At 39.3% G+C, this 27,540-nt stretch overlaps 1 protein-coding gene across 1 annotated transcript in view; it reads left to right on the top strand.

The window, feature by feature from the left end:
• Positions 1-6,053: 6,053 nt before the first annotated feature.
• NAALADL2 (N-acetylated alpha-linked acidic dipeptidase like 2) overlaps positions 6,054-27,540 on the top strand; it is a 934,597-nt gene continuing 913,110 nt past the window's right edge. The window contains exon 1 of the mRNA XM_087872505.1: positions 6,054-6,139. The gene's annotated coding sequence lies outside the window, so the exon portion shown is untranslated. The remainder of the gene's footprint in view (positions 6,140-27,540) is intronic.

The raw sequence follows: 27,540 nt of genomic DNA, 5'->3' as shown, positions 1-27,540 counted from the left end.
CTTGTACTGTTTTGGTTGAAGCTGAAGTATTTATTGGCTGGTAGGACATTGTAGCAGATGATTTTATGTACTATGCTTAGGTCAGACCGAAGATGGTCTTCTTCTCAGAACTGGGTTAAATAAGAGGACTTCCTGCAAATTCTTAGCATTTTTCTCTTCTGCTGAGCAGCTGATACACTTATTATTTCTCTCCTTTTTGTACCTCAGCTCATTTGGAATTTTAGCTTTTCAAACACCATCTGTACAATTCCAGGCTACTTTTCTACTTCTCCTTGAAGATCCCACTTTTTACATTACCCATATATATTTTTTTCATTTTCAGAATTTTAATAAATGTGTTTGAGATGTCATTGGTTTCTTCTGCTGCGTTCCATTTTTCTTCACTGAAAGAATTTAAAAATTTGCTTTTAAGTGCTTTCTTTTTAAGGAATTCCTTTCCAAGTTCAGTGGTTTTCTTTCCTTCTGATTTTTTCCCATATAATCTTCTTTATGATTGCTTTCTTAAACTCTAAAACATGTATTTAGCTACACTCAGTTTTACTTTTCTTTAAAACTCAAAAACTTATTGACTTAAGGAAAGCGGAAATACTTTCCATCACTTTGTGAAAGAGAAAGATTTTTTGAAAAAAGTTTTTTATTTTTATTTCTTATACATATTGTAATGTACATTCTCTTATTCATAATTGATCATATATATACATATTTTTTTCTAATGAAAGCATAAAAATAAGATATTTTAATTACATTTAGGGTTGCTCTTCTACCCTCTTTTCACAACAAACCTTCTTCTTCTTTCTTTCCTATCCCTCCCTCCTCTCTTCTTTCTTCCTCCTCCTCTCCTCCCCTACTTCCCCTTCCTCTTCCCCACTCCTCCCCTTTCCCCCCTTTTTCACCTTCTCTTGCTCTTGTTCCCTATCCTTTCTTCCTCTCCTTCCCCTTTCTTCCATTCCTCTCTCTCCCTCTCCTCCTTTCTCCTTCTCCTCCTCTTTCCTGAAAGACAAAGTTTGTCTTTGGTAAGAAAAGCAAGACTTTCTTGAAGATCTCCTGACAGAGGTACCACTGTACTGTTTAAAATATATATAGGCACTTCTATATTATTAACATGAGATTTATATATAATTTTAACAATTATTTTGTAGTTTTAGATATTGAAGTCACAATTTTATAGCTTTGTATTAATAATTCTCATTTTTAGCTTTTTTCTTTTCGATTTTTTTATTTAGCTTTTTTTATTTTTTACTATTTTGGTACAGGTTCCAATATCTTATATTGTGATCAACTTGGCTCTGCCAAATTGGACGCTTCTGTGAATGCGCAAAAGTGTCACACATGCGTGCACGAGCAAATGGGATTTGGAACCTGCCCCTGCTTGGGACCCAGTGCATGTAGTGGCTGATGGGTTAGAGAGATCTCTATCCCGATGTCAATTGTTCTCTTAGGGTTTTTTCCTTAATTTTTAACTGTTTTGTATTATCTTTTTATTATGCTATAATCCACCTGGAGTCACTGTTACAGTGATAGAAATGACATAATAATAATAATAATAATAGTAATAATAATGATGATGATGATGTAAATAATAAAGTAAATAATAATAATAATGACCAGTGGAGACATGATCTAGTTGCTAAATTAGTCCACTGGTCATTATGTAAAACATACTACATACCTGTATCTGAAAAGTCATGGGAGCACAAAGTGGAAAAAGTTATCGAAAATGAGACAGTGAAGATCTTGCGGGATTTTTGAATACAGACAGATCGTCATTTGGAACACAACATGCCAGATATCACAGATTTTGACGGTCAAAGCATACAGTTTATTGACATCACTGTACCAGGAGATGCCAGAGTCGAAGAAAAAGAACTGGAAAAAATGAAATATCGCAACCTGGCCATCGAAACTACACCAGTCAATCGTATTTGTGACACATTTTTAAATGTTCAGTTGACCGAGTTTCATGTTTAATGAAAATAATAATAATAATAATAATAATAATAATAATAATAATAATAATAATAACAACAACAACAACAACAACAACAACAAGTTTTCACAGTTGTCAAAACTGAAGCGTACAATTTATTGATATCGCTGTACCAGGAGACGCCAGACTCGAAGGAAAAGAACTGGAAAGAATCATGAAATATTGTGACCTGGCCATGTAACAGTGATACCATTGCGATTGGGGCACTTGGTACCATGTCCAAGAATTGTACAAAATACATGAAGAAATTGCAGCTTCCTGCAAATAACACCAGCGAAACTGCAAAAAACTGCGCTATTCGGAACATCATACATTTTAAGAAGATACTTGGTTGATGCCTAGGATGCTGGCAGCAACTGTATGTATCAATCATCAGTGCCAGTCAATGATATTTGTGATACATTTTTAAATGTTCAGTTGACTGGGTTTCTTGTTTAATGAATAAAAGAGATATAACAATAATATCAACAACAAAAGGTTTCTCACTTAAAATCCCCTAGCAAACTCCTATTAATATTCTCAGATTTGTTCCTTTGAAACAAACTGACTTATAGGCTTACAGCAGTCTCTGCTTGCTAAGCAGCTCCACAATTGAGAATATGATAGGGAGGACAATCAGCAGCTAACCAGGAAAGGACATTTTCACTTCACACAGTGAGCACATCATGTAGTCCCTAAAAATATACTTCTTTTTCAGGTCACACGTCGGTCTCTTCCATTTATTGAATTCCATTGTCAACTCCACTGTTCAATCTCATTGTTCCTTCACTCCCTAAGAACTTCTTACTTTTTCTCAAAAGAGCACGAATTCCAGAGGATACAACAACACACTGTGATATCCAGTGATTAGTCAGCCAGTTGTTTTCACAGACAAGAGAGAATATGCTGGTTCCTTGGATGAGAGAAGGGGGTGAGACCAATTATTTTTACAAACAAGAATGCCTTATTTTAGCATGAGATGGGAAATTAATCTGATTCACTGAAATCAATGTATGCGGTAAAAGAATTTTTTTTAAAAAAATATTGATTTAGCTATATAACTATTTATTTTACTTAAATGTGCCCCATTATGTCACTCATAATTTAAGGTAGATTATAAGTAGCAAATTATAATAGCAACTTTAGCAGCAATGAATGAATCTACAAACATAAGGAATTCTGAATTGCCAATCTTGTTGTTTTGTAGACGATCCAGGCAGGTCACAATTCATTTCAAAGCAAATGTATGTATTTACACTGGAGTACATTTCAGACTCCAAAGGAATTTGCCCTTACATTTAAAAAATGTGTGGCCCCAGAGCATCACATAGAGCTGTTTTCCATGTTTTTGATTATTTTCTTCAGAGTTTGAAGAAATTATGGGCCATAACAATTATGTACCAAGATTTTAAAGGATAAAACAGATTGGAGTATGTAGGAGGTAGCGGCTAGTACATGAGAAAGAAAAGGAGGCGAAGAATATAGTAACTGAGTGGGGAGTAGCAAAACAGAAGTTGAACTTTATTGCGTGCTGTTCCAGTAATTGCAACATTTCTGTCTAAGTAGTATTTTTTTCTCTCTGCCAAGTCCCATTTCAATATCATCCTTAAAGTTTGCATTGTTTTATTCTGCAGTCGGCTCTGAATGATTTCTGATTCTCAATGTTGTTCTTTCCAGAACTGACACATTCTTTTCAGGTATTCTCTTCTCATTGGATATGATTTATAACAGCAGATCATTTATTTTGTTGTTGTTTTCAGTCTTTCTATATTTGAGAGTGATAAAACACTTTTTTGCTCCACTAGACCTGCAGCTCTTGGTTGTGTTTGCTCAGCCAACAGTCCTAAATCCAGCAGCCTGTTTGTCACCAGCATCCAGGAACTCCAACATCTAGCTTGGTCTTTGTTGCCTTGGACAATGACCAATCCAGTATGGGTTTCTGCAAATTACCTTTCACCATATTGTTTATGGGAGAGATACTCTTTTTCTGGCTCCTCTGATGAGACCTGTCCAGTATGGTTGATCCTCTGGCAAAGTGGTCATCTTCTTCAGAGCATGCAAGCCTGACAACCATGTCAAGGTAGTGTCTTATCGAATCTATGAAATTCATAGAAGGGACCTCAGAAGGCTTCTGGTCCAGCTGAAGGCAGAAGCCTTATAGTATCCCAGTCAAATGGTTCTCCAGTCCAGTTTTGAAAACCTCCAGTGATGGAGCACCCACAACTCGAGGAGGCAAGTTTCCATTAATTGTTCTGTCAGAAAATTTCTCCTTGCTTCTAGGTTGGATCTTTCGTTAACAGGCTTCTATCTATTACTTGTCCTGCCCTCTGGAGCTTTGGAGAATAAGTCAATCTTCTCTCTTCTGTGACAGTCCTTCAAGTAGTTTTCATGTCCCCTCCTAATTCTTTCAAGAGAGTTTTCATGTCCCCTCCTAATTCTTCTCTTCAATAGGCCAGATATAGCTACCGTACTTTACGGAGTATAAGATACACTCCACCCCGCAAAAGACGGTGGAAATGTTGGTGCATCTTATACACCGAATACAAAAACCCCACCCTGCAGGTCCCATTTTCGCCAAAAACAGGCCCATTTTTCACAAAAATGGGGTGGGCAGAGAGTTTGGGAGGCCTGCAGAGTGCTCCTGGGGGCTGGGGAGAGCAAAAACACGACGTGGGGGGGGTGTTGGGAGGCAAAAAACGGGCGAGTTTTTTTGCAAAAACGGGGTGTGCAAAGGGTTTGGGAGGCTTGCAGAGTGCTCCTGGGGGATGGGGAGGGCAAAAACACCTGGGGGGTTTGGAAGGCAAAAAACGGACCTGGTTTTCGCCTCCCCACCCCCCCCCATGCATCAACTCTCTGCACATCCCATTTTTGTGAAAAACGGGCTCATTTTTTGCAAAAACGGGACGCACAGAGGGTTTAGGAGGCCTGCAGAGACTTCCTGGGGGCTGGGGAGGGCAAAACCCTTTTTCTTCTTGTTTTCTTCTTGAAATCCTGGTGAATCTTATACTCAGTGAGTCTTATGATCCGAAAAATACGGTAATTCCCTCAGCCATTCTTCATACGTTTTAATTTCTAGGCTGTTTATTATATTTGTAGGCTACAATTTGGGAGACTGTGAGTTCTAATCCCACTTTAGCCATAAAAAACAGCTTGGTGACTTTAGGCCAGTGACTGTTGCAAACTTACAATGGTACTGAAAAAAGTGACTTACGACCGTTTTTCACAGGTACCTTTGCAGTATCCCCATGATCATGTGATCAAAATTCAGATGCCTGGCAGCTGGTTCATACTTACAACCATTGCTGTGTTCCAAGGTCATGTGACCCCCTTTTGCGACCTTCCAGCAGGCAAAGCCAACGGAGAAGCCAGATTCACTTAACAACCGGGTCACTAACTTAACCGCAGTGGTTCACTTAACAACTGGGGTCCGAAAGGCCGTTAAAAAAAAAAAGTCACAAAACTCACTTAACAAATGTCTCACTTAACAACAGGGATGTTGGGCCCCATTGTGGTCCTAAGTCAAGGACTACCTGTATTTATAAAACTTTTCTGTTGTAAGTTGTTGGCTATGAGGTAGGCGGCAAATAAATTTATAAATAAATAACTAAATAAATAAAATAAAGGCGGGATATAAAACAAACAAACAAACAAACAAACAAATAAATAAATAAATTAAAATAAAATAAAATAAATATTTTTTAAAAATCGGTCCTCTGATTTCAAGTCCCCGAAAATTCCCACGTTAAGAATCAATGTTTTCCATTTTCAGGAACCAGCTTTGCTACTTGTAGCATCTTTCTCTCGCTCCGACCTCCGGTTTAGCTCCGCAAACTCCGTTCCCTTCCCTGCTTTTCAGCTTCGCCTTCTCCCGGATCGCTGAGGAAACTTCCCGCCGCCCTTCGGCCGCTTTTCGCGGCCGGCCCGCTCCTGCCCATTCCATCCTTCTGTATCATAAGCACAGAGCAGCCACGGGGCAGGGCGGGGTGGGATGGGGGGGGGGGTGAGCTGGGCGGCGGGAGGGTGAGCAAGGGGAAAAAAAGCGCTTCATTCTCTCTCCCTCCCTCCCTCCCTCCCGCTTTACGGCTGCTGAAACCCCTTTCCTCTCCTCCCTCCCCCTCTCCTCTGGACAGCCCAGTGTCGCCGTTACAGCGTCCGGCCTCCTTCCTTTTTAAGGTAAACGCAGCCGACCCCGAGGGGATGGGAGAGGAGAGGAGGAGGGGGAGGGGGTGGGTTGAGGGAAGAGCCGAAGACCGTAGTTGGTGAGCGGAAAGTTGGAAGAAGTCCAGAGACGAGGCGCGCGCGCGCGCGTGCGCTCCCTCGCTACGCAGTGGCGGCGCGCGACGTTCCGGGACCAGGTCGGCGGGAGGGCGCGCGCGCCGCTGTTGCTGCTGCTATTGCAGCCGCCGCCGCCGTCGTTCTCGTCAGGCAGCCGCAACTTTTATATGTGTAGTGGCGGCATTTCCAGAGCCAAAGGGGTTTCTCACGGTTGGGCTTGGCTCGGGTTGTCTTCTCTCCCCCCCCACACACACACTTTTTTCCCTCTGGAGAGGCTAGAATGAGGTGACCCGGTCGTGAGAAGAAGGAAAAAAAGAAAAAAAAATGGGGAGAAAGTGGAGGATCCTAAAGCCCCCCCCACCTCCTCGACCCCAATGCAGTCGGCGGAGCTCTTTTGCACAGAGGGGGGGCTGAGGATTTTTTTTTTTTTTTTTTTTTTTTATTGAGAAGAGTTTGAGCTGTCATTTGAAGACCGGTCTACACACGACTTTTAGCTAACTGCTTCTTGTTTAAAAAAATAAAACCAACACGAGTGTCCCTTGTAGCCTTCCTCGACCTGGTGCTGTGAGAAGCAGGGCAGCGGGCTGGGAATTGTCCAGCACGACGTAGAAGATTAGAGAGAGCGAGAGAGAGAGGAAAGGCCACGTAAAAAATGCTCGTGCCACGGCTTAAATCGGACGCCGAGATTAACTTGAGCCTCTTGGCCGAACCGAGCAGCGGTTGTCTGCAATGCAACTCGGGGGGGAAGGAAACGGTCCGCTAAGCTGATCTTGTGCTTGGGTTTTGCGGAGGTTGGGTTTTCCGATTTTCCTACGAGATCTCTCCGAGGTAGGGCTCAGCTGAGTGTAGGCTTGCAAATATCTATATATTTATATATATATATATATAGCCAGGTTGCGAGGTTTAATCAGGGTAGGTCCTTGCTTAGCAACAATTCAAGAAGTAGTTGGCCGCTGGACTCCTCCAGGATTTCTTTTCAACGAATTTTATATATGCTAGGGTTTCTTAGTGGTCTTCCATCAAAACTATTAATCAAGGCTGGTGCTGTGCAGCTTTCTTGCGATCGGCCAAGGTTGGGTAGGTGCTGCCACCTACTGTAGTACAGGCCAATGATTAGGTGCTATAAAAGGGGGGGGAAAGTTACTTAAATCCGATAACCCCGATCAAAACCAACTCCAAAGAGCATACTATTACCATCATAATCACTACGCTAGAACAAACAAATACCCTAATAGGGACATGTCCTCTTTGTGGGTTTTGTTTTGTTTAACAAAGCTTTAACTGGTTAGCCAATTTCCAGGTTCATCTTTTTTTTTAATTTAAATACCGTGTTTCCCTGAAAATAAGACTCTGTCTTATATTTTTTTTTGAACCCTGAAATAAACGCTTGGCCTTATTGCCATGCGCTCAAAAGCCCCATTGGGCTTATTATCAGGGAATGTCTTATTTTGCGGAAAACGGGGAATGTTTTATTTAAACACATTTTCATTAAGATGCAAATGAAAAGAAACATAGTAGGGAAAAATGGGGAAAGAAAAGTACAGGATAAAAGAGAAAAAGAAAAGCCACAGACTTCCAACTTTTTCAGCATAATAGAATAAAAAAAAATAAAATTACAGCCTCAAGTTTTTACTTTTTACATACTAGCCATTTTTGTAACAACAAATCAGTGGGCAAATCTCAAAGTCAAGATTTCATTTTTTCCCCCCTGTCTTGAGCACGTTTAGAAGCAATTTCCAAGTAGAAACAAAACTACATATATTTGTTAATTAAAACAGTTAATTTTGCCATTTTTGATAGCTCCGTTACTTTTCCTATACATTCTTTCAGTGTGAGGATGGATAAATCTTTCCATTTTTGCGGATAAAGGATTCCTGCTGCAGTAAAGGTAAAATGTTTGTATCACCTTTACAGGACCTGCAGAAAAATCTTCCTGGTTATAGTTGTCCCAAAGGTGCTTTTTCAAGAGGCAACTGGACTTTCTGGTTTTTGTTTGAAGACGTTTCGCTTCTCATCCAGTCAGAGCTGAAGAAACTTCTTGGATGAAAAGCAAAATGTCTTGAAAGAAAAACCAGTTGCCTCTTGAAAAAGCACCTTTGGGACAAACATGACCTCAATGACTCTTTCCATAGATTCTGGTTACAGATATAGTTTGTGCCATCCACTCTGATCGTGTGCATTTTTTCACTGGCATTTTGATTGCACAAGACGGGTTTAAGTTGGGTTCACTCAACATGCCAAACCCTTGTTGTTAGTTGCGAAGTCGTGTCCAACCCATTGCGACCTCATGGACAATGTTCCTCCAGGCCTTCCTGTCCTCTGCCATCCTCTGGAGTCCATTTAAGCTCACGCTGACTGCCTCAGTGACTCCATCCAGCCACCTCATTCTCTGTCGTCCTCTTCTTCTTTTGCCCTCAATCTTACCCAGCATTAGGCTCTTCATGCCAAACCCTAGTGGGATTAAATTTTCTTTGGGTTTGATGTATTTTGAGAATCTATCAATGGTGGTTTGCTAGCCATATTTTATGATTTAGTGGGTTATGAAAACCAAAACGTTTGTGGTTTATTGAATCCCCAAAGGAACTATGTTTTACCATGCCTTTTGTCAAACACAATTACTCTTTGCATAATACATTAAACTAAAGTAGCCAACAACAATTTAGCATTTGGTGTTGTACAGATCTGTGGCTAGTTTATGATTGAATGTGTCAGTTATAAAACAAGGTTTTATCTAGCGTAGATGAGATTAATATCACATGAACATATTTAATTTAGGTGAAAGTAATATATAAGTAGAGTCCTAGCCTGACTTTATGACTGTACAGAAATAAACCCCACACTGGATTTAATGGTTCAGTGGCAGCTTTATTAAGCCGTAAGCCCAACTAACCTCAGCAATACCTTTTTAGGAGCATATACAGCAATAAAGCTATACTCTTAAGGAAATTTATTTGGGAGTAACTTTAGAATATAAGGAATTAGTACCTAATTTTGAAGAAAATTAACAGATCTCCAAAGGATCTTGCTTTGGGATTGTGTAGAGAGTAAAACTCATAGAAACAAGAAGAGTTGGTTTACATTGTTGATCCTGTTTTCTGACTAAGATATGAATTAGGATCAGCTGGTACACGTCCTCAAATTATGACCACTATTGAGCCCAAAATTTCTGTTGCTAAGTGAGACAGTTGTTAATTTTGTGAATTTTTGATGTTTCTCACCCCAGGTAAGTTAGTAACATGGTTGTTAAGTGAATCTGGCTTCCCCATTGACTTTGCTTATCAGAAGGTCACAAAAGGTGATCACATGACCCCAGGACTCTGCAACCATCATAAATATGAGTCGGCCAAACAATGTCAACTAGCGACACCCAGGGGGAGAGCCTTCTCTGTGGGGACACCTGCCCTCTGGAATGAACTGTCCCTGGAGGTTCGCATGATCCTTACGCCGTGCCCTTAAGACTCTTTTGTTCCAACAGGCCGGGCTGGCTTAGAAAATGAATTTTAAATTGGGTGTTTGTAGTTTTTAACATAAGGGCCAAATTTATATATTTATTTTAAATTGTTTTTTTTAAATTTTGTGAGTATATGTTTATTTTAATATGGCTGTACACCGCCCTGAGTCCTTCGGGAGAAGGACGGTATAGAAGTTTAATAAACTAAACCTAACCTAAACTAACCTAACCTAAATGAACTATTATAAGTTGAGGACTACCTGTATATGTGGATTACCTGTTTGCATTTACTTTATAATGTGCTTGGAATTTGCACTTCATTGTGATTGAAATCGTCTCATTAAATGTGGTTCATACACTCCGGTTGATTAAATTTCTGCCATAGAATGTTTTAACGATATCTATTGGAATAGCAAAGCTTCTAGTTTTCAGTGGAAGTTTATTCTGAAAGTAAATACTGATCTGAATTCAGTTAAAGCTACTCCTTAATAAGAACACTTAAGTCTGCAAGATCCTGCTCTTAAATCTTTGCAGCATTCAGAACATGATTTACTACCAAGTTTTATTTGCCACTGATACCAACTTGCTACGTAGCTTGCTTGGTTCTGTTTCATGCTCTATTAAATTCTGAGAAAACTGGGAATTAATTGGTCTGACGTATTAATCTGCATAATGCAAATAAATGTGATTCATCTTGCACAAAGGCATATTATTTTTATTTTTTTATTTTTAATATGGTATTCCTTTTTTTAATATGCTGGATTTTAATGCTGTCCTGCATTCATTTAAAGGGGACCTGACAACCTACAAATAGGCTTCATGGTAATATGATTGGTGGGTTTGTCATAATAATTTTAACTTTATTGCTTAACAGCATTGCCTTCAGTTAGTCATCCAGAAGAGTATTTAATTATTTGTTTTCAATATGTTTGGATTATGTTTTTTAAATCTGTGTGCAATTAATGATTAATTGATAATGTAGCCTTTTACATTAAGAATTTTGCAGATATAGACAAATTGAACTGTATTCTACGTGTTCTCATCTAAGTAGATTAATAACCTACCCTATAGAACAGAGAATAACAGAGTTGAAAGGGACCTTGGAGGTCTTCCAGTCCAACCCTCTGCTCTAGTAGGAGACCCTATACCATTTCAGACAATTGGCTGTCGAGTCTCTTAAAGTCTCCAATGATGGAGCACCCACAACCTCTGAAGGCATGCTCTTCCACTGGTTAATTTCTCTTTAGTTTTCGGTTATTTCTTTCCTTGTTTACTTTTCATCCAGTGCTTCATGTGTTGTGCTTTGGGGAATAGGTTGATCTCTTTTTCTTTATGGTAGCCCCTCAAATCTTGAAACGCTGCTATCATGTGACCCCTAGTCCTTAAACCAGACATACCTAATTCCAGCAACCGTTCTTTATATATTTTAGCCTCCAGTCCCCTAATCATTTTTGTTGCTCTTCTCTGCACTCTTTCTAGCGTCTCAACATCTTTTTTACATTGTGGCGACCAAAACTGGATGCAGTATTCCAAGTGTGTTCTTACTAAGGCTTTATAAAGCAGTATTAATACTTCATGGGATCTTCGTTCTATCCCTCTATTAATGCAACCCTAGGTTGGCTGTTTTGGCTGCTGCCGTATATTGTTGGCTCATATTTAAGTGATTGTCCACTAGGACTGCAAGAACCCTCTCACAGTTACTGCTATGGAGTCAGGTTCCACCTTTTTTATATCTGTACTTCGGGTTCTTCTTGACTAAGTGTAAAACCTTACTTTTCTGTACAGTGAATTTCATTTTGTTAATACATATTGTGGCGTAGAAAATACTATAGATAGGTTTGTGATGGCAAATCTATGGCACACATGCCACAGGTGGCACACAGAGCCATTTCTGCGGGCACATGAGCTGTCGCCCTAGATTAGCTCCACTGTGCATGTATGCTCACCTCCCACTGGCCAGCTGATTTTTGGGTCTCTGCTGTGTATGTGGGAGATGTGCATGCATGCCCATGCTGCCCCTCCCCTCCTAGGAGTCTCCACGTGGCCCATTTTGGATGCCAGGTAAGTATAGGGCTCGCACGGAGGCTCTGGGAAGGTGAAAAACGGGCCTACTGGAAGTCTGGAAATGAGCCATTTCCGGCCTCCAGAGGCTTCAGGGAGGCCTACTAGGCCCAAAACAAGGCGTGGGGGGGGGTCATGCGCGTATGTGTGGGGGGAACATGGGGGGGTTTCACAAACCAGCACGGGGGGAGCACAGGGGGATGGAGCAGTGTGGGGGGATTGCATGCTCATGTGCAGGGGGGCAGGGCATGTGTATGGGGCATTGCATTATGGGTGTGGGGGCGCGCGCGTGCTTTTGGCTGGCACCCGAGAAAAAAAAGGTTCACCATCACTGGACTAGGTTAAGTCTCTCCAGGCTAGTGCCTTCCTGATCTATTGGACCACAATTTCCCATACTCCCAGATAGTATAGCAATTACAGTCCAACACATCTGGAGTGTACCTGATTACAGAAACATAAGATGCATCTTCGACATTTTCTAGTCCATCATGTTGCCCAAGATAGCATCTTCGTATGGACCAGACAAGCAGTTGTCCAATCTTTACTTGAAAACCTCCAAATGATGATTTTAACAGGTAGACACTCCCACAGTTCAACAGCTCCAATGGGGAACGTTTTATCAGTTGCATTGTATTATTATTATTTTACTTCCTTTTTGGATTTGTACATACTATAGATGGAGCCTGATGATTGAATTAACTCATTTTGCTTTGGGTTCACAAGAAAAAAAACTAGAACTTCCGCTTGGCTCTGCAAGCTTTGAAGACGCTCTTTTATGAGCGCCCGATCCCTGGTTCCGTAAAAGCCCCAGAACAGCCAAAAAACAGCTGTCTGGAGGCTTGGAACCCTCTCCCCGGGCAAAGGGGAGAGAGAAAAGTCGACAGGCGGAGGTAGAGCCCCCCAAGCGCGCTAGGAGAAATCCTGGGGCTCAAAGGGTGTGGGCTCCCTATTGAAGCCTGTCAAGCTGCTCCGGACCAGAGACTACTCCGCCAAAGCGGAGCTAAAAGCTGTGACCAAAATCTGCTGAAAATCAACGGGGGGGGGGGGGACTTTTAACATCTTTACTTTGATCGCAGACAGAGCAAATCAGGAGAAAACAAAAAGGAAAACTTGCAAGTAACACTTTAACTCCATTTTAAAATGCAGAAAATGGCGCCTGAGGGCGGGAGGAGGAAACTACCAGGGAAAGTGCTTGTTAAGGCTTGTTAAAGTTTGCAACAGTGATACAGCTACTGGATTACATCCTAAGAGAAATTTTTAAAGTGGAAGCGTCCATGGAAAGAATTTGATATTGAGGAAAAGAATTTGGTACTGACTTTAACTAAAATTTGGTTTTTATACTGTCTGGAAAAGAGTTGAATTGTTATCCTGATAGCTGGATGAATACAAAGTGGCTGAAATATTGTTGACAACAGGGCTGGTGAATCAGCAAATTCCCAAGCTGTGACAGTCCAGGCTTTTCAAGAACTTTTAGACTCTTTTACTTCAGCCCTGTTGAATACAATTGAAAGGGTTTTTTCAAAAAACAGCTCAGGAAAATATAAGCAGTTGTTAGAGGGACAGTAGGAAATTATTCAGAAGAATTTGTTTTTGGAAGATCAGGAGATGGACAGGATTAAGAGACTGGCTGGTACAGTTGAAACAAAGATTTTGGTGAATGTTTCCATTCAAATGACAGAAAAGCAACAAATAGTTTCTTTATTGCAAGCTGACAATCTTTATGGCAACAAATTTTGGCTATATGGACAAAGAAATGGACTGACTGATTATACAAGCAAGAAGAGACGAACTGGGGACTTCAAGTTAAAAAACGCGACCTCAAGAAGAGAGCGAGTATTTCAGAAACATCAACCTCAAATCACCATTTTAAAAGTTTCAAAAATAAAATTGGGGGGGCTGCTGAAAGAATTTATCAAAAAAAAAAAGGATTGAAAAAAATATAGAAAGAAGAGAAGAACAGAAGATTAAGAAAGATATTTTCCTGTGGATTTTGAAATTGGCATCGGACAAATATGTGTTTTAATGGTATTAAGAGATTTATAAAATGTTTAACATAAGGTTATATTATTTTAAAAGATATATGAGATAAATTGTATAAGCTTTTAAGATGCCTAACCCTTTGAAGCGAAGAGGATTAATGTTAAATTCAGAATTTTATTGCAGAATGATAATTAGTTTTGGATAGTAAAGGGCTGCTCTCTAAAAAGTTAGAGGTATTAAGACGGTTAATTGAAAATTTGAAAAACATCTTCCTGTAGATTCTGAAATTTATATTTGGTAAACAAGTGTTTCAAAGGTACCAAGAGATTTTTAAAATGCTTAACATAAGACTATATTATTTTAAAAGATATATGAGATAAAATGTCTAAGATTTTAAGATGAAAAATTTTTCTTTCTTTTTTCTTTTTCTCTTTCTTTTCTCTCTTTGAAGGAAGAGGATTAATGTTAAACTCAGAATTTCACTAGGGAGTGATGTTTAAAAAGAATGATGTTCGAGGGTATAGAAATGGAATTTATTCATGATTTTTACTATTTGTAAGACTGCTAAAATATCGGATTATACATCAAGGAAAAAAAATTTTTTTATAAGTAGGAAGAATGAACTTAATTTAATTGTTTTTGAGAATATATAAAAGGGAAGTTGATGAATTGGAGCAAGGGAGTTAAAGAACATGTGAGAGTTTTGAACTTTATAATTTGTTTGTTTATTTTAGCATATGTTTGTTAGATGCTATACCCTGTTTTTGCTCTGGGAAGTTGGGGGGGGGATGGGGAGGGTGGGATAAGGGATGGGGGGGGGAAGTGGTCAATAGAGAAATGTTGTAGCAGAAGAAAGTATATTCTATGAGTAGAATCTAGGAGTTGCTCAGACACTAAAGGAGGAAAATATTTCACAGCAAAGAAGTTAGAAAGGAGAGAGGAGGAGGGGGTAGGAAGAGGAGAGGGAGGGTGAGGAATGGAAGAAAGGAGAGGAGGAAGGGAAGGGAAGGGAAGGGGACAGGAGTAGGAGTGAAGGCGAGAAGGGGGGAAAGAAGAGAGAAGTGGGGGAAGGGAAAGGAAGTAGGATGAGGTGGGAGAGGAGGCAGGAAAAAGTAGGAGAGAAGAGGAGGGAGGGAAGGGAAAGAAAGGAGGAGAAGAAGAAGGTTTGTTGTGGAATGAGGGGAGAAAGAGAAGAAGAGCAACTCCGAATGTAATTAAAATGTCTTATTTTAATGTTTTCTTTAAGGGAAACATGTATATGTATATGTAGGATTTCTTATGTATAAGAAAATGTACAATTTCTATTATGTGGGGAAGGGGAAAGGGTGGGGGGGGGAGAAAATTGTTTGTATTTCTTATAAAACTTTTCAATAAAAAAAAAAGAAAAAAGAAAAAAACTTGTGGGGCACAAACTAATCCAAGCAATGGGGTTGTATTTTGAAGTGTGTGAGATGCCCAAATAGTCCCTTTATGCAATTTTTAAATGTTATCAGAATTGAACGGCAAAAGTTCTTGAAGCATACAAGAACATTTATGTTGCATCTGTTTGCAACTTCTTAGATCAGACACAATTAGTATATCCACTGAAATAAAGGTCTAGGAAATGCAAATGCAAAAGTTTGGGATATATTATTTTTTTGGGTGGAGGACTATTATTTTATAGGACTGAATGTGCTGAAGTTTTGCAGAGAAAACAAATGCTTGTTTCAAATCATCTCAGTGTTCACCCTCTCTTCCCATTTAAATTTTCCACAGCTGAACCTGTGGAACACTGCTTGGGTGAACAAGATTGAATCCTCCTTTTGATGAGGAAGGAAATTAGACTCTGCATTGTTCAGCTCCTTTTACATATAATAGGTATGAATTTCAGGTCTCCAGAGTAGAAAAATAATTCTGATTCTTTTCAGCTAAAGTTGCAGAGATAAACAAACAATGGCTAGAATCACCAGTCATTTTTCTTCCATTTTGTGCATATCCAAAACCCCAATCAATCCCTCCTTCATTGTTCGCATGGACACTGATTCCAGTTTTGTGCACCTGGATAATCTTTGACCACAACCAATGTATAGTAATACATTCATACTTTTCATCGTGATTGTCATCAAAAGGATTCAAAAACCAATGTGGAATTTTTTACCCTTGACTCTGTTATTAAGAATTTACTCCTAGATTCCAATATTATCATTGCAACAGTATGTTTATGACAAAAAGCATAGTTACAATATTTAGGCATGTTTTCTCCTCATAATTTTTAGTTTTATAGAGATAATGTATCAATATAATGTCTGCTCATGTTAAGGCTTTCAGAAAGTGTGCTCTTTATTCAGTATGCTTTTGATGCCGCCTTATTCTATAACGTGCTAGTACATCCCCAGTGCACTGATGATGTTACCTAGTTTGGGTAATGAAATGTCTGCAAGAAAACAACCAAGCTCACCTCAACCCTGAGCTACAAATATTCTCCTTTTATCCGTTTTTGTTTTATTTTCAGAAAATTGCAGAATAGTGCAGAATAGATCATGAAGCGTGCAGTCACTGAACTAGTTGTTAATCTGGCAGGATCCCACCACTGCATATTGCCTATTCACCATTCTTTCCTGGGTCACCACACACAGGTTCATTAGTTCTCATAATGGCTGTGTCAACTCTGAAGTGAAACTGACTGAAGCCATTTTGTGCTGCCTTACAGTTGCCACAAAGCCCTGAGAAAGAAGGGGAAGGGGGAAGTAGATATCCCAGTTTACAGTCAAAATAAAAGGTTTTCCTGTGGGAACCAAGATCATCGTAACAGGTGGCTTGGTGGAGAAGAGCCAGCCAGAGATATTCATTGGACAATGGGACTGATGACACTAGGGAGGGGGAAGTTTATTCTTTTAATTAGGTGAAACCGTGGAAACTTTCAGAGCTGGTTTTCACTGGCTGTGCCGATATGATGTATCCAATAAACGTGTTCTTTGAGGAATCTTACCTGCCTCAGAGTTCTGATTTCAGTGGGTGCATTACTCGGAATGCTGACAGACTGAGTTTATGCCAGGGTGGATTTGATTTAAATCGAGTTGATTTAAATCACAATTTAAATCATGATTTAAATCACTAGTAAAAAGGCTTGATTTAAATCAACTCGATTTAAATCATAATTTTTAAAGAGCAACTGTCATCTCTGCTACTCCTTTGACCCACTGTTGACTCACCAATAGTACCAGTGTTGCAGAATATACAGCCTCATGCTACATAACACAGCTCCATTTCATGCTGAATAAACTAAATTATTTATGTATCTTAAATAGAAAACTATCTTACGATAGATTTTTACCCCAAAAGTTTTTTATTAAAATAAATTCAATAAAAATAAAAAAATCCGATTTAAATAATTTAAATAAAAAAAAATTTATCCACCCTGGTTTATGCAACAGGCTAGGCTAGACTAAAATAGGATTGTGTTCTCAGCATGTTGTGGAGCAAGCCGTTGTCTGAGAATATTTCATCAAACAAGCAGCCTTGTCCAGTCATGGTATTCCTCAACAGACAATCCTAACTGAGCCTGACATTTCTGGTTGTATGTTGCAAAGATAAAGCAAAGGTAATCACATGACCAACCTGATTTTATGATTTTTCTTCTGCAGTGGTTATTAAGTGAATGTGGTGGTTATAGAGTGAACACCATGGTGGTTAGGCCAGTGGTGCAGTTGTTAAAAGCAAACCCATTGTTCGCTATGGGTCAAGTTTTGCCAGAAGTAAACCCTGGTAAACAGTGACTGTGGCACACTGCAAATGTCCATAAATGGAGGTCAGTTGCCAAGCACACTTAAGTCCAGTTACTCGTCATGCCGTCAGAATTTCAAAATTGGATTGTAATAGCTTTTTTGGGGGTGGGGTGGGGTGCAGGGCTGCTATAACATTGAATGATCATAAATTGAGGACTACCTGTATATTTTATTTGAACGAACAGGATATATTTTGTGAGCAGTGCACTGTGTTTTCTTAACCTGGATTTAATGTACTGTCTGAATCTGCCCAATGTTCTCCATGGGCTTTTGTACTCCGCTCTAGATGTCAATCATCTTGTGTATAATACTGAAATACCATCTAGAAGCAAGCATGTTTGTGTGAATCCACTATGTCTTGGCTACATTTCCATTCATTGCTTTCAAGAACTCTTCGGTTTTCATATATGTTAGGTTTGTCCTGTTGCTTCATGCTATGCCTAAATGAAAAGAATGAAAAAGTAAGCTTAACTTTATTTATTTATTCATTCACTTATGCATTCATTTATGCATTCATTTATTTAATTATTTATTTGACAAAGTAATGATTTTTTGCTTACAAATGTCAAACTCTTCGTGCTATTGCTATTCATTGCTTCCCCCAATATGTCAGACAGCATTCCTGTTATTTATACAACTTGAGTGTTACAGCCAAAATCTTTTATCTTCTGTAGATAGCTGTTACATATTCTATTTTGTTGCAGTTTGGAGGATTCTAAATTGATGGAAGAAGGTACATGTGAAATTGTAGGTTCCTCAAATTATATGTACAGAAACATTTTCCATTGCAATGAAAAACACTTGGATTTGGCCTCAATTTCTAGAGTTAGAGTGTAGGTATCTTTTTCCCAACTAGGATAATGCCAAAGTGACAAAATGCAAGTCATGACATCTATTTCAAGCCAACTACACAAACATGCACACAGATAAGGCTTAAAACAGGTACAGGCAAGGGCAGGCAGAGTGTTTGTGCAACCAATGCATGCTTCAGTAAAGTCCCAATCACACATGAGCTGGCCTGCAAACAAGTTCCAAATAGCAAAAGTCCAAAGCAACAGATGTAGATAGGTCATGTAATGTCAGCCCCACTGGGTAGACCAGACCAAGAATCGATTTCACAGAAAAACTAAGATTGCTTTGGTTATGTACTATCAAGTTGTTTTTGACTCATAGCAACCTGTAAAATGCAAGCTAACAAATCTACACATGTAACATTCAAGCTAACTGCTTTATTATATTCTGCTTATAATACATGGGTGTACCCAGATACTTGTCTTCCTTTGGGAAAAGCTAGATAAGGCTTCATGGAGCTTGGGGGGGGGCAGGGACACACATTCCTGGATCTCTTGCAACTATGCAGTGATTCAAGGCTAATTCCCTGCTTGAGACCTCTTCCCTGCCTGGCTGGGTTTTCCCCAACACTCACGACATTGCAATACATTGCAATACAACGTCTTCCCCTTATGTACTATGTACAACAATATGCTGTGGGCAAAATCATAAATTCAAAAGGGCAGAGTTTACACTATGATTGCCATGACCAGCTCAGACTCAGAAGATTGACATCAAGGAGTTTGCTCTGGATCAGGGGTGAAATCCAGCAGGTTCTGACAGGTTCTGGAGAACCAGTAGCAGAAAATTTGAGTTGTTCAGAGAACCGGCAAATTCCACATCTGGCTGGCCCCAGAGTGGGGTGGGAATGGAGATTTTGCAGTATCCCTCCCCCAGGAGTGGGGAGGGAATGGAGATTTTGCAGTATCCTTCCCCTGCCATGCCCTCCAAGCCACACCCACAGAACCGGTAGTAAAAAAAAATTGGATTTCACCGCTGCTCTGGATGTACTGGAAGTCAGCCTCAAGAGGCAATAAGCAATCTAGCACACAAGACTGACTCCATCAGCAATTATGAAATGTAGCTGTGTTTATGGTCAGATAGCAGGACTTCAGGTGACCACACAGGTCTTGAACATGCCATGCTTTGTCAGGTAAAACAAAGGCACTATATGCATTTCCTTGCCCAGCAAGGTTATTTCTCACCTTGATTGGCTCAAATCTAGGAACCAGATTTGCTAAGAATTCAGACACTGAATTGAGTTAAGGGCTCTCAGAATTTTAGCAAACAAGTATTTTGGAAACGCATTTCTGTTTTGAGCTATATCCATTTGTACATACCTTTAGCACACTCCTAGGAGAACCTTTCACTTGGTGGAAAGTATGAACAGAATTGGGAAGACTGAATAAGACTCACTAAACCACTTCTTGACATTTAAAGTTTGACAACCAGAACAGAAATCAAGTTGAAAGGTGAAGTCAGATAAGCTGTTAGGTGTCTTGTATGAATTCTTCACTTTTCTCTGGAGTGGATTTTTAGCAGTCATAGTAAAACAGAAGTAGAAGGTCATTGAGATAAATGAAATATGCCTGGGTCATTCCAGATTGCTAAGTGATGCTGACATTTTTGCGTTCTGAGCTCTTAAGATCACAAGGCAGTGATTGGAGAAGGCTGATTGCACAGAAATAGTATGCAGGAGTTGGTCAAAAGAGCAAAGAGAATAACTTTTCAGATGTGTTTTACAAGGGCCAACTGTAGCTCCCTTTCAAAGTAACATTAAAAGAAGGTATGCTAAAAAAAGAAAAAAGCAATGGCTGTCCTTGTGTTAGGAAAATATATTCAGTATCCAGATTCGTAGTAGTTTCCTAGATGAAGATAATCTTAATGCTATTGCTTTCATTCAACAAATTGGAAAAATCAGTCCTATTTTATTTGTGACATTCTAAAAATCAATGCAGAATTCAAATCAAATGATTTTTCATACCTCTTTATTAATGTTTGTATTTTTGAAGACATTTTTTTCCTAACTTGCACCGTTGTTGGTAGTTTGCGCTTGCAGTGCCATACTATATTCATTTGGGGTATTTTTTTATACACATGATGAGTTGTTACAACTTTCTGAAAAGAATGGATTTCAGGACCTGTTTTTTTAATTGTCCTGAAAGTTCAGAAGGATAAATTAGCTCAATGACAACATTGAGTTGAAAGGGAAACCACCTCTGTTGTGAAGTAAAATGGATAGTTACATCCATGTAGTCATCAGGAATCAAATTCAACTTGAAAGCATCTTTACCATTTAAATTTGTCAGCCTTTAAATTTGTCAGCCGGCAAAAATCAGACACTCTAACGACTATTGGAATTCTGCTTTATTGTAGTAGAGTAGGGATGTCAAACTCGATTTCATTGAGGGCTGCATCAGGAGTCTGTTTGACTCAGGGGGCTGGGTGGGGGGGTGGGCAGGGGTGGATGGGCAATGTGGGTGTGGCCAGCTCGACGTCACTTGTGTTGGGGCCCAAAGGCTTCAACACAACCTCTGATGGCCCGAAAGTACTACCAGCAAAAACGGGCTCCCGAGCTCCATTTCTGACTGGAATGGCCTTCTACAAGCATCTGCCAGCAAATATGGAACCTGGGAGGGCCGCACACAGTCCTCATGAGCTCTGTTTTCATCTGTGATGGCTTCCTGCAACCCTCTGCCAGTGAAAATGTTTCTGCTGGCAGAGGCACTGTGGGCCAGTCCTTCGCTGTTTCCAGGGCGGCCCTGCTAGGACCAGATCTAAGCACCCCCCAGGTCAGATCTAACCCCCAAGCCTTGTGTTTGACACCCCTGTAGTAGATTAAAATAACAGAAATTTGGAAGAGTGACAGTTTTCCTCTTCCCCACTCTTTTACCACAGAGAACCAGTGGTATTATTTGGAGTCTCTTGCTTATGTTTACCACTGTCCCAGGGCTGAGATTTTGCTTCCTGTCTCTTTTATCTTTTAACGGCTTTTGCATTCCTTTGCTACAGTATCTCTGCCTCCCTCCATAATGTGTGACAAAGATTAGAAAAAACCTCAGAGGCAAACTTTCATTGTTGCCATGGTGGCGCAGTGGTTAGAATGGGGTATTGCAGACTAATTCTGCTGACTGCCGATTGCCAGCAATTTGGCAGTTCGAACATCACTGGCTCAAGGTTGATTCAGCCTTCCATCCTTCCAAAGTCAGTAAAATGAGGATTCCGATTGTTGGGGGCAATATGCCGACTATGTAAACTACGTAGAGATGGGCTATAAAGCGGTATATAAGTATAAGTGCTACTGCCATTATTGAAAACTTAACCTACTTAAAAAAAAGTGTTTCTCTTCAATTCTGAACTATTATTTGGATTTACAAGTTTACATAACTCTGAATGGACTTGAATTTGGGTCTTCTTCAACTCTTCATGATATGGGTTTTCCAGGCCTTTGTTATCATGATCTCCTAAACTTCTGACTATAATGGCTTATTTGAGCTAACAAAGAATAGGTCAGTGTTTGACTATTTTTATTCAAGAAATATAGAATGGAATGACATCTAAACTTGGGTTCTCCTTACAGAATGGTATGCAGCTAAGCACTATATTACATCATATCCCAAACATTGTCTTTAAATAATTTAATTGCTATGAGGGATATTTACAAACTGGCTTGCAAATTTAACAATTGCAAAGAGATCCTTTTGGGGGGTTTTCTAAGCAACTCTCTTACTTAAATTGTCCAACTGGTAGGAGACTGAGATTAAACAGCCGACTCCTTAAATGATTTAACTTGCTCAATGACCCAATTGGGCACTTAAAACCCTTTCTAAAGACTACCTTTGTTTTGGAGTAGTTAATTTCAAAGAATTCTCTAGTGTAACCCAGAAATAAAGCTTTAAGACATCTTTGGAGACCTATAACAGGTCTCCAGACAAAATGGCCACATCATCAAGGGAAGGACAAATAGAAATAAGGAAATGGATAAAGGATGGAGAATAGAATGTTGACTTGGCATCAACATTGTCATTAATATAAAGGTTAAACAACAGTAGGATTGCAAAGATGCAGCCTAATTTGATACAAGTTGCAAGTTGTGATAAATTCAGTTAAGTTGCTTAGGCACTTACCAACTTGGTTTGAATGGTAATATCAAGATGTTTAAAAGTAGTTTAAAGAGACATCAGTTGATTGAAGTGGTAGTTAATTTCCTCCCGTCTTTCACATGGTGTTGAATCAAATACTGCCCTTAAGTCTATAAAGGCAATATAAGTGGCACCTTTAGGCAAATCGTAATATTTCTCAGTGAGATGGTGCTTTTTAATGCATTGGTCCATGGCAAAGCAACCAGACCTAAAGTAACTAAGAAGTTCTCAAAGGACATCTGATTCAAGTGCTTGTAATTAAACGTGGCATATAATTTTCTGGTAATGGGTAAAAGCCAATCGTTAGGGATACCCAAGGAATTATTTATAGTTGTGAAAAGAAGGGCTAGCACAGCGGCCCACCATGCCCCATGCCTGTTTGTCTAATAAAACATTCAGTGTTGAACCGCAGAAGGTCAGCCTGAGGGAATTCAGAGAGAAGTTCATCAAGAAGCTGAATCCAGACATTTCCATTAACTTTTATCCTATCATAAATATACCTTTTAGAGGACAAAATATGTGGGCAGAGTAATTTTCGGGCAGATGTTTTTGCAGAGTCCCTGATGATCTCAATGTTTTGGATTTTGGATTTAGGCTTTGTTTTAGGACAAAATTAGCCATCATCAACCTGACAGATAGCACTCTGGTGGAGAGAGTCAGATGGTTTAGCCATCCTTGGTATCCTGGTGGCTTTATATATTATACCAGGAGTCCCCAACCCCTGAGTTGCGGACTGGCAACTGTTATTTTATACTGTTTATTCTAAATTTTGGGTTTTGATTTTTCTTTTTCTTAATTGCAAAAATCCCTTCAATAAAGGTAGTCCTCAATTTATATTCATTTATTGACTGTTTGAAGTTACAACAGCACTGGAAAAAGTGACTTATGATCATTTTTCACACAACCATTGCAGCATCCCCACAGTCATGGGATCAAAACTCAGACATTTTCATTGGCCCAGGGTCATGTGATCTCCTTTTGGGACCTTCTAACTAGCAAAGTCAATGAGGAAGCCAGACCCACTTAACTTCACATGTTATTAACTTCATAACTCCTGTGATTCACTTAACAACTGGATCATCAAAGGTCATAAAATGGGGCAAAATTCATTTAACAATAGAAATTTTGGACTCAATTGTGGTCATACCACAATTGAGGACTACCTATATTTGCAATAATGAGATGGGGCTATACAAAGGTAGTAAATATATAAATTATCCCTTTTAATGGCTTTGGTTCAGGGAGACATATTCTACTATTCTGAGTGAAAAAGCAAGGCCCATATTTTACAATCTAGCATAATCTAATAAGATTTTATGGAAAGAAAGCCAAATTTTAGCAACTGTGATGCAGTTTCTCTTCTGTATTGTACAAGAAGCTATGCAAGGCATATATTATAAAGACAAATGTACAACGCCTGCTGAATAGTTAATGGTTAGAAAGGTTTGTTTTGACAAAGCTTTAACTAGGTATTTGTATAATATAATTAGTGAGGAATGGGATTTCCTCTTGATGAAAAACTCATGCGCGTTAGCAGTTTTCATGTTGAGTTTAGCATATTTTATAACTTTTGCTTGTCTTCTTCAAAGAGATGTGCTTGCTTACTAAGCACAGTGCAAGGGAAAGTTTATGTGGCTGTATGTTATCTTTACAGTGGTCTTTGTGTTGACTACATCGTCCTGTTCCCGAGAAGTGCAATTGTTTGAGAAGGATGATAAGGGGGAAGAGTTATGGCATCCTATCTTCTCTTTCACTACACTATTGCATTTATTTTTTAAATTTATTTCTGAGCACATTGCAAGTGAGCCAACCAGTGTTTGTGGAAAAGTACTTCGGCTACATTTTTGGGGATGAGTAAAGTCGTATCATTTTGCTAAAAGTGAGAATAGTAAAGCTAGTAGGTGATCAATGATAGATCTGTATTTCCAGTTCTTGGCCAGAAATGCTTTTCCTGCATGGAAAAATGTCTGTTCTTAGCTTGCATTGCTGGTTTTGTATCAGTTTTTACTGTTTTCATTCATTCTTTGCCAAAATGTTTATTTAACAAATACCTGTGTAGTTTCCAAAAATTAATACAGTAAATAAAAGTTTGATTGTCTGGTATTCTTTTGACATTTTCCAAAAGAAAAAAAATCTTTATTTTGTTTTTAAAAAATAATGACTCTTCCCAGAATTATTTTAAGGCGACTTTATATATTTTGATTAATTATGATCAAATACTCCACATTTCTGGAGATGTAAGGAGAACAGTCAAGGTTTAGAATCTTTTGAATGACAGAAAACCAGAGACTTTGTTTTATTTATTTGTATATATTTACAGATCCTTGCAAATAGAATGATTTTGGCTAATTTATTGTTCCTGTTTCCTGTTTCCATATCTACCTGAATATGGTGGATGATGTTATCCATTTAGTAGTGTTTCAATGGCGATTCTATGGGCCAGATCTCTGTATATCAGGGGTGTTAAACTTGTGGCCCATGGGCCGGATGCATCATGTGCTGGTTTAGCGAAGGGGAAAAAAGTCACTATACGTCATGTGACTACAACGTGATGCTGTGAGTTTGACACCCCTGCTCTACATCTGATCTTGCACTACATTTGAATATAAAAAGATAAAGGTTCCCCCGCACATGTGTGCTAGTCGTTTCTGGCTCTAGGAGCGGTGCTCATCTCCGTTTCTAAGCCACTGAGCCAGCGCTGTCCGAAGACGTCTCCGTGGTCATGTGGCCGGCATGACTAAACACCAAAGGCGCACAGAGCGCTGTTACCTTCCCACCAAAGGTGGTCCCTATTTTTCTACTTGCATTTTTTACATGCTTTCGAACTGTTAGGTTGGCAGAAGCTGAGACAAGTAACGGGAGCTCACTCCATTATGCGGTGCTAGGGATTTGAACTGCTGAACTGCTGACCTTCTGATCGACAAGCGTCTTAGCCACTGAGCCACTGCATCCCACACATTTGAATATACACCCTATTAATTTCTGGACACCAAATAGCATTAAGCCAATATATACTATGCCAGTATTTTTCAAACCTGGAAACTAACATATGTGGACTTCAACTCCCAGAATTTCCCAGCCAAATGTTGCCAAGTTTGAAAAACACTTTTTTTTAAAAAAAATTGATTTATATGCCGTCCTTCTCCGGAGACTCAGGGCGGCTTACAATGCGTTAAGCAATAGCCTTCATACTTTTGTATATTTATACAAAGTCAACTTATTGCCCTCATAATCTGGGTCCTCATTTTACCTACCTTAGAAAGGATGGAAGGCTGAGTCAACCTTGAGCCTGTTGAGATTTGAATTTGCAGTAATTGCAGGCAGCAGATGTAAGTGGATGTTAATTAGTCTGCTGAGCCACCAGAGCTCTTTATTAGGTTCTTATGGGCAGACACATTTCTTCTGCCTATAAAATTCTGGTTGCTCTTTTAGTCCCTGACATGAATGTAAAAACCCCTCTGTGAAGGAGAGTCCTGCTCTTTCAAGTAAAGTAAGTATGAGTAGAAAATTCTTCAGACCTTAATCTTTCTCTTCCATAAAATAAGGTGAACATGGAGAAGAACTATGGCTTATGGTCTTTGGCTGATTCCATTCCTTCCTTGTTCTGTGCTGAAATATAAAACCTGTACATACAAGCGCACATAATTTTGGTGAAGTTTGTCACCTTGCCTAAACTGGGATGGTTGATCACTCCCAGTTGTCTTCTACTAATAGCTTTCATTATAGGGAGGTCATCCATCTACCTTGAACTATGAGCCAGAAAGGTTGACTGGTAACCATACAACATGATAGGAAAACAATGCAGCCATAAAATGTAGGAGCAAAGAACATTTATGCTCATGTTTCAAACTATGTGGGACCCCTTTCAATCTTGTACTCAGCAACCTGGAATAGCAGGTTGGAATGTAGCAACCTGATGAGTATGAGATTTGTAGGATCCAATCTGGGTTGGGCCCTGGGACCAGAGGTTTAGTCTTCTGAACTTTCGGATTCGAGCTGGAGCCCAACTTCAGGGTAACGTTTCTCTCACCAGACATTCTGGTGAATATGTGATTTTATTATTATAACTTTAAAAATGTGATGTATTTCAGATGAAGCTGAGGTAGGGAGGGGGGCTTAAAAATAGGAATATCTCTTTTAGTCTTTGTAGATACAGAATGCCTGTGGAAAATAATTCTACTCCTGCTTTGTGAACTGCTGTCATTACATGCCACTTATAACCATTGTGTATACAACCAGATGAAAACCTGCTTTGCAGTGGCAGGAACAGAATGTCCTCTGGTAGACACTACTTTTAATCAGATTCTTTAGGCACGCACAGATATAGGGATTAAAACAAGCCAAGGTTAGGAAAAAGGGTGCGAGATGAAACCTAGCCCCTGAAGTGAGAAAGTGCAGATGACACTTTGCAGAACAAGTGGCTCTCGGTCCATTAGGAGGCCAGGAGAGGAGAAATTATTTGAACCTTTAGACATACAAATGGCTTGAATCCTAGTTTGTGGTAGCTACCTTTCCTCATAATTAAAGGCCTCCCTATATCTGCAGTAAACATACATTATCAGAGTTGTGTCCTTCAATCTCTGACAAGTGAAGCCTGACCCTGTGGTTGGGACCCATGATTTGTTTATTTTAGATGTTATTTATCAGGCAATGTAGCTCAATGTGGTATTCAGCATTTGAAGAAGAATAAAATACAATGCAAAAAAATATATAATAAGATAAAATGCACTCTGTCCAGCAATGCACTTTTGGCCCTGAGTAATGCAGTAGTATCTTTATAGGATTTCAAATGAGATGGCTAGAAATGCTTGTCAATTATCAGTGTCCTTGAGATTTGCTATGCTGGAGGACTATACTACAGAGCATTAAGAGAGTAAATTTGCAAGACATACCACGACTGAAAAGTTCCTTTGATTCATTCAAATGAAATGAATATCTAAGATTAAGCATCTTTAATGACAGACACATCAGGGGAGTTTGATTCATTCGGCCCAGATGCTATTAGTGCATAAATATCCACTGATTTTATAATGCCATCTTTATTCTGGTTCTCTTCTTTTCATTTTTGTA

The sequence above is a fragment of the Pantherophis guttatus genome, chromosome 6 (genome assembly GCF_059756535.1).
Source record: "Pantherophis guttatus breed Tessera chromosome 6, ASM5975653v1, whole genome shotgun sequence".
Taxonomy (NCBI): Eukaryota; Metazoa; Chordata; class Lepidosauria; order Squamata; family Colubridae; genus Pantherophis; species Pantherophis guttatus.
This window is presented reverse-complemented; position numbering and strand designations above follow the sequence as displayed.